Genomic DNA, 13,270 nt, shown 5'->3' on the forward strand with positions numbered 1-13,270 from the left:
TATAGTATCAATATGTTGCATAAAACTCAAAATATGAACGGCAATTAATACTTAATTCTTACGTCTTCCTTGGCTTAGGTTTTTGAATAGATTTTGGCAAGTCGTAGGCCTACGTCAATAGATAAAACATAGAAACATAATAACTTACTTCTTCGCCTTTTGCTTTTAATAGGAGAATCCGTCCCAAGGTCAGTGTGCAGAACCGCATCTGGTAGCTTTAACCTTGCCTCATTGTAGGCCTAATCATCTGCAAAATAATAACAATTGTAACAATTGTGAGGGACATTGACTGTCCCTCACAATTAATGGTCAGTTAGTTAGTCCAGGGGTTCTCAACGTTTTTGGCTGGGGACCCCCAGAAATGCTTTGGCCATGTCTCGCACAACTCACAACTCTGACCGTGTATGGTTCCCAGCCTTCTCCAGGTTGTTCTTTACTGTTTGTGGCCTTCACGGCATCTACTTTGCATGGTGGCCACATGCATTCCTTTCCATTTACCCAATTCGATGGCACCACTTCATTAGTTTTCTCAAAAACAACAATGTGATACATTGCCTACAGATAATGAAAACCATATATTTTGTTCAGTTATTTGTTAGAACTCACAACTTGAGAACAATATGAGAAGACACACATGCATACATATGCAACATGGTGTTAAGCATTTGTACTCAAGCCCTGTCATTCAAATGAGCACTACAACCTTCTAAGAGCCAACAAGACCAACGAGGACCACATCACACATTGTAAATCGTATCTTCATGTAATGCTCATTATAAGATGGCACCAGTGTTTCCCCTACTGTATATGCATTATTGTGTGGCGGCCACCACACAATCATAACCAGCCACCACAGTATGATTTTTAGTAGGCGGCCGTGAATAGGCCAAAAAAAAGGCAAATAACTGCAAAAGACAGCAAAAAAAAGAAGCAAAAACAAAATCACAAAAATGTCACACGTGCTAGGGGAAACACATGTTGTAAATAAATTAGAAAGTATTGCCTATGAAGACTGCCAAAATGCTCAACAAATGAAACCAGTAAAGAATGTGCAAGGTCATTCATCCTCAAACAATATTCCGAGCTTGCCAAAATGTATACACACCAACAGACAAAAGCATAAAATTGTCATAGATTTGAGACTTTAACACACATTTCAGTACAACAGGACCAGTATACTGTACAACAAAAATTGCCGTAGTTCTGTTGCCATCCATCTGCCTCTCTCAGCCAGTGTACGTGGTCTTCTGGCAAACTCGATTGGAATGTAATCATTCAAAGCAAGTAGTCTCTCTGAAACCAACGTGCATGACACAGACATATGACAAGACAACTCAAGTAGACCCTTTGTTCACCCCTAAGCACACCAAGTGCATGTAATTGCGAACGCAGTGAGCACTAACTATAGAAGCTGGCCTACACTGTCTGTCTGTCTGTCTGTCTGTCTGTCTGTCTGTCTGTCTGTCTGTCTGTCTGTCTGTCTGTCTGTCTGTCTGTGTGTCACACTGTAACACCACCGGCCCGCCACCAGAGGGCGCAGCTGTATCACACAAAAAAGAAAACACACACACACACACACATAAACAAAACTTAACTTAAAAAAAAAAACAAGAAAACTTAAAAAAAAACACACACACGCACGCACGCACACATACACACACACTTTTCTTTCTTAAAGGTATATTCAGTGATTTCACAAATGTCACTTATTTTTGAGTGGTGCAAACCACTCCAACAACTGGCTTTGTACCCGTGTAACCGTGTTTGTTCGTACCAAAAAAACGAGCATGGTTGCTATGGTCACTGACATTACGTCAGACCACAGCTGATCAGGCTATATAAGACCTTGCACCACTCAGTTCACACGGGTGTGATTTTTTCTTATTTTTTGGATAATCCTCCCTACTATAAAGTGTGCTGACCATATAAGGAGTTCCTCCCTGTCCCCAGTGAGCCCCTGGGGTCAGAAAACCCTAGTTTCGGTTTGGGCTTTGGGCACTTGTCACGTCCATAGTATGCAGTATGTGATTTAGGCTAACACCTCTGATAAATGCTCGGGCTGGCGTGTCTCACACAACAGAGGTCACGTCACATTCAAAATAAATGTTAAAAACAAACCCACTGCTCAGTGTTTTTAATTCATTTATCAGATGTTGCAAATATTCTGACAAAGATTTAGGTTTAGACTCACCACAAAAAGACCAATTACCACTGGTTTCTTACTGTGCCCCTGTAACATGTCAAGTAATGGCCAAAATGGAGTACCCTTGCTCTTAAAAAGTGGCAGGCCATCACAATTCAGCTGTAGTCATAAGGTACGCCCATCGGGAAGAATAGACCACAATTTGTCCAGAATACAATGAAATTCATTCACTATTCCAAAATAGTGAAATACTCCTACTCCTCCTCTATTTTGTTTTTGTTCCGAGTAATGTTCTTCCATCTTTGCGTAGAAAGGGCTGATAGAGTGATCAGGGAAATGCCAAACTCAATGGCCCAGTCTGCCAGAGAAGACCTTAAATCACTGCAAGCATCAGTACTATTATCCCATGTGATAGATCTGGTAGATCTGCTATTTTGGTATTTTTGGGGACTTGTGTCAATATGTTCCCTTTTGGCCCAGACCGTGTTCTCCTTATCCTATTTATGTCATGTCACCCTCCACGTGCCTAATGATCTCAGCCCTATATTATCCGTTATATTATTATATCATTTATATTATGGATTGCCAGACGCCAAGTTAAAATTCACTGTCTGTCCCCTGCAGTCAAAAGTTAGCTGGCATATTGAGAGGTCTATTTGGATAAACACTGCATGTATTTGACCTTGGTGGCTAGTGAGAAAGTAGATAGGAGCATTTCTCTCTGTAAAGAGTTCACAGCTAGCCGGGAAGAAATGTTATCTTCAGGTTGCCATAGTAACGCCAGCCTCAGTGCTTTCCCGGCCTATGGCTTTCCATGACGGAACGAAGGAAGCTGTCACGATATCAGTCTCATCAGCTATGTGCTGGTCCAATGAGCAGTGCCAGCGTGGCATAGTGGAAATTAACTGTCTATTCCGCCAATGAAATGTGTATCAACAATTATATTCTACAGTATTAATGCCTTTGAAATGAATTGTTCGTCAGAGACTACCCTGTGCCCTTTTGGTGGTACAGGGGAGAGTAATTTGGCTGTGTGTGGATCTGTCCTGTCTCTCTGATCTGAAAATGAATTAACTAAACCATAATTGTTCTGACTCGACAATCATTCTTCTGGTGGACTCATCTTTTTAATTGACTACTAAAGGTATTTTTCTAAAAGAGTATTTCCTGCTTAAAGTAATCCTGTTAAAGCTAATGGTTAACTTGGTCATAGGCTCTCTGCCTAGTTGTGGTGCTGAGTATTCCTCCGTACTTTTAAATACTTTCTTAGAAGTATTTTTTTATAGTTATAGCCCTGTGTGGCTCAGTAATTCAGTATAATACAGTCCTTTTCTATCCTTGGTGAATCATTAATTGTCCCTTCTGCATTTTATATGCAACTAATGGGTTTTATCTTAATTATAAATCCATCACCATGTCCATCTCATCAATAGAATCAAACTTGTGTCCTGTCCACATATGCTCACCAGAATCAAACCTGTTTTCTGCCCACATATGCTCACCAGAATCAAACCTGTTTTCTGCCCACATATGCTCACCAGAATCAAACCTGTTTTCTGCCCACATATGCTCACCAGAATCAAACCTGTTTTCTGCCCACATATGCTCACCAGAATCAAACCTGTTTTCTGCCCACATATGCTCACCCTGTCTCTCCATCAACATCAGCTTGCATCTCTTCACATTCACCTGAAAGAAAATGTTTGATTTATTATTAACTAATAATAATACAGTATATTCAAACACAAGTTATTTTTACAGTTACCATATTAAAATGTTCAAGGTGCCGCAAGACAGTGTTGATTTAGTTGACTAATACTGCCATGACAAAAATGTACGACTACCTTTTTTCACTGATGAAAACTAAATGTAAACTAGTTTTAAATGAAAACTATAAGCTATGATGACTATGAATAAACTATTCAAGAATCAAGAGTTTGCTCTCATGGCTTTGTCACTGTTAGAAATGCATTATTATGGCAAAAACCTATTATGGGTCCATATTTAGATCAGTTATTAAAACAATGTCAATTTTTTTTAATTAATAATAATAATTACGGTATTAAGGTAACAAAAGTTTTCAAATAATTGTAGTGGAGTAAAAGTACAATATTTGCCTCTTCTGGTGGAGTAGAAGTATTGGAAATTGGAAATACTCAAAAGTAAAGTACAGATACCTCAAAATTGTACTTAAGTACAGTACATAAATGTACTTAGTTACTTTACACACTTTACACAATTAAGAGACTCAAACAAGTGGTGTTCATGTCAACAAAATGAGCAGAATGACCCTTTAATGTTTTGCCATGCTGTTGCCTCAGTAACCAATTAAGGCTAGCAGCTAGCTAGCTTATTAGTGGTTAGCATCAAACTTCTTCATAAACATCACTACAATGTTACAGTGTACAAAGTATGATTAAAACACCAAGACAACATTCTCATAACCCCAGTTGGTTTCTATAAAGTATCTGGACTCAAACAAGCAAATTAAGTATGTTATGACATGGATAGCATTAGCAACAGGCTTGGGGCCTAGTGTGGTTTCACAACATTAAACTTGACTGAATTATCTTTGCTTCAGGATCACAGTCTGGACTCCAATAAGAGAATGGCTCATCAGCTGTATTATGGAAATAATTCTGTGTCTTTTTTCATACCACTTAGTTGTTCACAGCTTGTTCTCAGCCACCAGGCATCAAATCACCTGGAAGGAAGTGCAGTTTACAGAACAGGGAGCAGTTTCTGAATATATTGGGGTGACTGTGGCTCAAGGAAGCTCTGAGAAGGAAGGGAAGTGGTCACATGACTGGGCTGCGCCATGACACTTTCATGGACACTTTCATGGGAGCCAAACTCACACCGGAAGTGCAATGAATACATGGCAGTGAATGGAGCCGGCTTTACCAGCTCATAACAAACATTATTCATGAACAATTGAGACCTTTTGTAAAGTAATCACTTCTGGAAAATAACAGAAGACATATCACAGGTTGTTTTCTAATCACTTACTTTTCGATGTGCACAGAATGCACAGTATATAATTTTATCTGAGGATCTAATCAGCAGCAGGTGTCGTTTCTGGCTCCGAAGTATCGCGAGATTTGGCTGCCAGACAGGAAACGGTGGGAAGTATCACGATACTTGGTGCGTTCAGAAAGGTACTTTGTGCTCTTTAGATACCATACCTCTATAAAGATTACACAGTGTACACATCGAATAGCAACACAGCAGACAAATGTGTTACATGTCTTCTGTTATTTTCCAGAAGTGATTACTTTACAAAAGGTCTCAATTGTTCATAAATAATGTTCATGAGCTGGTCACTGAGCTCTTATTGACTCCAGTGCATTCTGCCAAACTTCCGGGTAGTTTGGCTCCCATGAAGTGTCCATGAAAGTGTCATGGCGCAGCCCAGTCATGTGACCACTTCACTTCCTTCTCAGAGCTTCCTTGCTGTGGCTCAGGAGGTAGAGCAGGTCGTCCAATGATCCCTGGGTCGGCGTTTCGAATCCCGGCTCCTCCTGTCCACATGTCGAAGTGTCCTTGGGCAAGACACTGAACCCTACATTGCCTCCAATGAGTCGGTCGGTGTAAACTTGCCACCATTGGTGTGTGAATGTGGGAAGTGAGGACGCTGGCGTCGACTGTTCGCCTCTTCACCTCCCAATGTATGAATGAATGAACCATTGTAAAGCGCTTTGAGCACTTGGAAAAGCGCTATAAAAATGCAATTCATTATTGTGTACAATTGTTCTCTGGTGAGCACAACAAGCCACGACACCGTCACACCTCTAAATCCTAATGATCTCCTAAGTAGGCGTGGTTTGCTTCTGTTCCGACAGATATTTTATTATCACAGCCTACTGCTGCACAATAAGTTTTAGCATTGTGACATAGTCAATCAAACTTTTGTCTTGTTTTTAGAAAAGCTTTTTTTTTTTCACAGGTGTTGTGTATGTGACCTATATGTTCAAAGAAATAAAATGGCAAATGGCATGATTCCCAAATCAGCCCCCATCAACCAATTAAAGGACCACTTCACCACTTTTCAACATCTCTTCATATAATTGGTCCTCACAATGTTCATGATAAAACACCACAATTTTTTCCTACTCAGTCTGTGTCTCATAGGAGGGCTTTGGGCAGTTCAGACACTCGTCCACCAGTGACATCATCATTAGGCAGATTTTTTTTGCATTGCAACTTTTCAGGAAAATAAATCCTGCAGTTTCTATTAGCTTGGATTCACCATCGATGATGTCACTGGTGGACGGGTTTCTGAACTGCCCACAGCCTTCCTATGAGACACAGACTGAGTAGGAAAAAATGGTGGTATTTTATCATGAACATTAGTGAGGAACAATTATAGGAAGAGAAGTTGAAAAGTGGTGAAGTGGTCCTTTAAGACAGTTATGGAAATGTATATTATTAAGCATTGGAACACACATTTTATTTCACTTTTAATGTCCATTAGTTTTTGATGGGTTTTTTTTCATGATTTTCGACTATAAAACAAATTGGTGAAAATCATGAAAAAGACATAGGCCTACTAAAGTATGTCTGATGTTTCTTTTTTTCATGAAAATCATGAAAAACTATAAAGTATGTTGTATGTGCACCTTGTCTTGAGACTATAGTAGAGTCCCACACAGAAGTGGTACGGTGGTCCTTTTGGCAAAGATGAGTTTTTTAAAACATTGTATCATCATGGTTAAAATATAATAACACAAGTTGACAGATTAATTCTTGAAGAAGTATATTCATTTTTTATTGGATGATGTACGACGACAAGAGCACCCCTCACTTCACATGGGTGTGATTTTGTTATTTCCACTCTTTATTCCCTTTTTGTGATGTCATGTGGGTCAATGCAGCATCATCGAGTAGCCCATGTACACTGTTCAAACAGTATTTTCTAGTTACTTGCGCAAGCAGAGCGCGCAATAACTAGTTTCGCCCGACGATTCGTATGCATCGTCCCAGCAAATGACGTAATGACTACTTGTGCCTGATACGGCAGTGGTGCCAGACTACATACATGTATACATAGGATCATTACCTCTAATCCTCCCGACACTAAAACATATCGTCATTACGTCACCATCGAAAACCAATTACACTCTGGCATTGGGACCTTTAATCCACATCTTTATTACGTCATCATTGAGAGCTAGTCATCATTGAGAGCTGGCATATGACGTGAGTTATACCCTGACGTCATATGCTGGGACGGTGCATACGCATCAAAAGTAACCACAGATACCACTAATCCACTTACAAATTACATATACATATACATAGAGGCATTTCCTGTTATCCACCCGACATTGATCAAGATATACGTCACCATCGAAGGCATTAGGTCCTTTAATCCACATCTTTATTACATCATCATTGAGAGCTAGTCATCATTGAGAGCTATAATGATATACCCTGACGTCATATGCTGGGACGGTGCATACGCATCAAAAGTAACCACAGTATACCACTAATCAACTTACAAATTACATATACATAGAGGCATTTCCTTTAATACACCCGACACTGATCGAGATATACGTCACCATCGAAGGCAATGGGTCCTTTAATCCACATCCTTATTACGATATACTTCATAATACTACTTTTTTACGTGCAAAAAGTAGGTACGTAGCAAATAGCTAAACCTAATAATTCAATATTTCAATCGTTCTTTCAAAGAGAAGCTGAGATTTGACAGTTTGTAGCGGTCGACAGTACTTGCGCGCTCTGCTTGCCCACTAGTAGGCCATTTATGGCCTACTTGTGTGCAACAAGCAAGTAGGCACTCGACAGAGTGCAGTTCTAGTTATTATTATTGACAGCTGACACACTATTTCTTAAAATGCAACTGTGGGATTAATTTGCCGGTATTAATTGGGGAACTAGATTTACATTTCACAAAGTTCTGTCTTTCAACCTCTCAATGTGTTTTCCTTTATCTTTGTTTCCAATCCAGTGTTGCATCATCAGTCTGGCCTCCCTGTTTTACCAACAGTAAATGAACATAGAAGATTTGCTAAACCAAAACAGCACGACTGTGACCAGTGTGGACAATGCTACCGTTACAAATCTCACCTTAAAATCCACCAGAGAATTCACACTGGAGAGAAACCCTATGGATGTGATCAGTGTGGACAACACTTCTCTGAAATGTCCAGCCTTAAAATCCAACAGAGACTTCACACTGGAGAGAAACCCTATGGATGTGATCAGTGTGGACAACACTTCTCTCAAATACACCACCTTAAAAGCCACAAGAGAATTCACACTGGAGAGAAACCCTATGGGTGTGATCTGTGTGGACAACACTTCTCTGAAATGTCCAGCCTTAAAATCCACCAGAGAATTCACACTGGAGAGAAACCCTATGGATGTGATCAGTGTGGACAACACTTCTCTGAAATGTCCAGCCTTAAAATCCACCAGAGAATTCACACTGGAGAGAAACCCTATGGATGTGATCAGTGTGGACAACACTTCTCTCAAATACACCACCTTAAAAGCCACAAGATAATTCACACTGGAGAGAAACCCTATGGGTGTGATCTGTGTGGACAACACTTCTCTGAAATGTCCAGCCTTAAAATCCACCAGAGAATTCACACTGGAGAGAAACCCTATATGGATGTGATCAGTGTGGACAACACTTCTCTCAAATACACCACCTTAAAAGCCACAAGAGAATTCACACTGGAGAGAAACCCTATGGGTGTGATCTGTGTGGACAACATTTCTCTGAAATGTCCAGCCTTAAAACGCACCAGAGAATTCACACAGGGGAGAAACCATATGGATGTGATCAGTGTGGACAACACTTCACTCTAATGGCAGGCCTTAAAAGCCATCAGCAAATTCACACTGGAGAGAAACCCTATGGATGTGATCAGTGTGGACAACACTTCTCTGAACTGTCCAACCTTAAAAGACACCAGAAAATTCACACTGGAGAGAAACCCTATGGATGTGATCAGTGTGGACAACACTTTTCTGAAATGTCCAGCCTTAAAAAGCACCAGAGAATTCACACGGGAGAGAAACCCTATGGATGTGATCAGTGTGGACAACACTTCTCTCGAATGTCCAACCTTAAAAGGCACCAGAAAATTCACACCAGAGAGAAACCCTATATGTGAGTGGAAAAGCTTTCAGATGCTCAAATGATGTAGACTTTCACAAGGTTGTACGCAATGGATTTAAACTGCTCCCTTGTGGTCGATGTGGAAATATTTTTACTACATCAAGCACTGAACATCAATCAGTCTATGGATTAAATAGAGGCCGATACATATCATTACATCTACATAAAAGTGTTGCATGATAATGTATTTTTTGATTAATGTGTTGATTAATTGTAAGTAAACTTAGCATAAATAATGGTTGTGCAGTCACAAATAAAGGCAAACAAGTCAGAGGTGTTTTCTGTTTTTCTTTTGTTTGTTTGTTATTTACTTTTTTGCACTGTGTGGTAATTCCAGTCAATCACATGAAATACCATTTAGAAGGCAATCACGCCATGTAACAGCAAGATAAATGAAGATGCTGTTATGAACAATAACATACTATGAGCACAATTTAACAGCTTCATTTGGAGCAATCAAGTGCAAATTAGGTTTCTATGTGTACTTGATTGTCACATCTATCTGAATGGTTCTGCTTGAATAGCAAGTGTAACGTGAGGAAGACTCAGACAAGGACATGAATATGGGTTTAAATGTAATCCAAATGTAACTCACAACAGAAAATGCAGAATAATAGATCACATTTTTGTCAATACCAGCTTTACTCAAACAAGCTAGACATTTTGCCACCATGGCTGTACGTAAAGCTCACTGTGCCTTTGTTGTATTTGGCTTTGTATGTTTTCCTTCCATTCCCAATATTCCCCTCACCAAGCTCACCCATAAACCAAACCACAGAATGCAAGAAAACACTACATTCTATAGTTGTTGTACAGTTACAGTAGGAATAGACTTGAACAGATTTAAGAATGGCATAAACAGTAGGTCATAGTTTATCATAACATATTTGACTTATTGAACGTCGGTCTTGCAAGAGCATAATTATGGTGTTAGTTCAAAGTAGTGACATTGTTTGCATCGGGTAAGGGTTCAGTTCTGAGCTTGTAGATCTGCCATTTTCATGTTTGCCTCTTTCATACACAATGTTTGTCCATTTGGTATTAAAAAGGTCTTAAATGTAGAAATGTGCAGATACCCTGCGTAGGTCTAAAGTGGTGGAGATTCAATAAAATATTCTACAGTGTAAAATCCAACAGGATTGTTCATGGAGAAGAACATGATGAACAAGGACAAGTTTCTCACTCTCAATCATGTAGGCCTTTATTGCATATTGATCACAAACCATATCATTTTAACTTCTAGTACTAAGTTAGTGACATGTAGGCCTTTATTGCATATTGATCACAAACCATATCATTTTAACTTCTAGTACTAAGTTAGTGACATGTAGGCCTTTATTGCATATTGATCACAAACCATATCATTTTAACTTCTAGTACTAAGTTAGTGACTCACTTACATCTCAACAGTAAAACTATAGACCAAGCAATTGCAAATGAGCCATCATCATTTCACACATTATAGGCTACTGTCCCATACACACAGCTATGTAAATCACTACTTTATTCTCAATGAGTCAATGGTATGACTGAATCTCAATAGCATAGCCATATAGACCCCCCCGCCCATACACACATCAACAATGAATCAGTGTAACTTGGGTCAAATGGTGAAATAGCAGGCAAACTATACATTAAACAGATTAATGTTTGAAATATTTCCACATGCTATGAATGTGATTTTCAATCTAATTTCCTCTGCTCTATGGATGTGATCAGTGTGGACAACACTTCTCTCAAATACACCACCTTAAAAGCCACAAGAGAATTCATACTGGAGAGAAACCCTATGGATGTGATCAGTGTGGACAACACTTCTCTAAACTGTCCAGCCTTAAAAACCACAAGAGAATTCACACTGGCTGTAGGTAAAGCTCACTGTGCCTTTGTTGTATTTGTTGCGAAATGATCAACACATAACAAACACTGGAGATTTTATAAGAAGAACATGATGAACAAGGACAAGTTTCTCACTCTCAATCATGTAGGCCTTTATTGCATATGGATCACAAACCATATCATTTTAACGTCTAGTACTAAGTTAGTGACATGTAGGCCTTTATTGCATATTGATCACAAACCATATCATTTTAACTTCTAGTACTAAGTTAGTGACATGTAGGTCATTATTGCATATTGATCACAAACCATATCATTTTAACTTCTAGTACTAAGTTAGTGACTCACTTACATCTCAAAAGTAAAACTATAGACCAAGCAATTGCAAATGAGCCATCATCATTTCACACATTATAGGCTACTGTCCCATACACACAGCTATGTAAATCACTACTTTATTCTCAATGAGTCAATGGTATGACTGAATCTCAATAGCATAGCCATATAGACCCCCCCGCCCATACACACATCAACAATGAATCAGTGTAACTTGGGTCAAATGGTGAAATAGCAGGCAAACTATACATTAAACAGATTAATGTTTGAAATATTTCCACATGCTATGAATGTGATTTTCAATCTAATTTCCTCTGCTCTATGGATGTGATCAGTGTGGACAACACTTCTCTCAAATACACCACCTTAAAAGCCACAAGAGAATTCATACTGGAGAGAAACCCTATGGATGTGATCAGTGTGGACAACACTTCTCTAAACTGTCCAGCCTTAAAAACCACAAGAGAATTCACACTGGCTGTAGGTAAAGCTCACTGTGCCTTTGTTGTATTTGTTGCGAAATGATCAACACATAACAAACACTGGAGATTTTATAAGAAGAACATGATGAACAAGGACAAGTTTCTCACTCTCAATCATGTAGGCCTTTATTGCATATGGATCACAAACCATATCATTTTAACGTCTAGTACTAAGTTAGTGACATGTAGGCCTTTATTGCATATTGATCACAAACCATATCATTTTAACTTCTAGTACTAAGTTAGTGACATGTAGGTCATTATTGCATATTGATCACAAACCATATCATTTTAACTTCTAGTACTAAGTTAGTGACTCACTTACATCTCAAAAGTAAAACTATAGACCAAGCAATTGCAAATGAGCCATCATCATTTCACACATTATAGGCTACTGTCCCATACACACAGCTATGTAAAACACTACTTTATTCTCAATGAGTCAATGGTCTGACTGAATTGCATCTCAATAGCATAGCCATATAGACCCCCCCCCCCCCCCCACCCATACACACATCAACAACGAATCAGTGTAACTTGGGTCAAATGGTGAAATAGCAGGGAGACTAACTATACATTAAAAAGATTCAGGTTTGAAATATTTCCACTTGCTATGAATGTGATTTTCAATCTAATGTCTTGTTTCCTCTGCTGTAAAGTATTGGACTTGTGCATTCCTTGCTGATTTGAGTAAATGCTGAAACATGATTGCTAATTTAATTGTAGCTTTTATTTTCTCATACATGGTGTACAAGTCGTCACTGTCTTGTATGTGGGCTAAGCAGTCATTTTATGATATTCTGTACAAAACAACACAAAGTCCTGTGAAACTAGAAAACTGTTTCTAGATAATAAAGCAACTTAATTATAATAATGTAGAATCGTTTACAAGTCAATGTGTGTGACTTGTGTACTATTTAGTGCAGGGGTGGGTGGCAGTTTGTGTCTTGGAAAACAAATGACTGGTAGACTCATTGTTTTTACTTGTGATTTATTTATCTTGGTTAAATGTTCAGAGTCAAGAGTTGTTGTTAATCTGTGGTTTGTAGGAGTGCTGTGTGTTCACACATTTAGTGAGTAACATACAATAGAGTCAATAGTAAACTTTGTAATATTAAAGCATATAACATTTTGTAAGATAAATGAAGATCACAGTATAAGGAGCAGTTGTTTCTTCATCAGAGCTGGTTCTACTTGGTTCTGTTGTGACTGAAGGAATATGTCTCTGCTTCAGTAACAATTCACTGTACTGATACAGTACATACATTTATGCTTTTAATACTATGTACCTAATGTCCATACATATATGTA

The sequence above is a fragment of the Electrona antarctica genome (assembly GCF_951216825.1).
Source record: "Electrona antarctica genome assembly, chromosome: 6".
Classification (NCBI taxonomy): domain Eukaryota; kingdom Metazoa; phylum Chordata; class Actinopteri; order Myctophiformes; family Myctophidae; genus Electrona; species Electrona antarctica.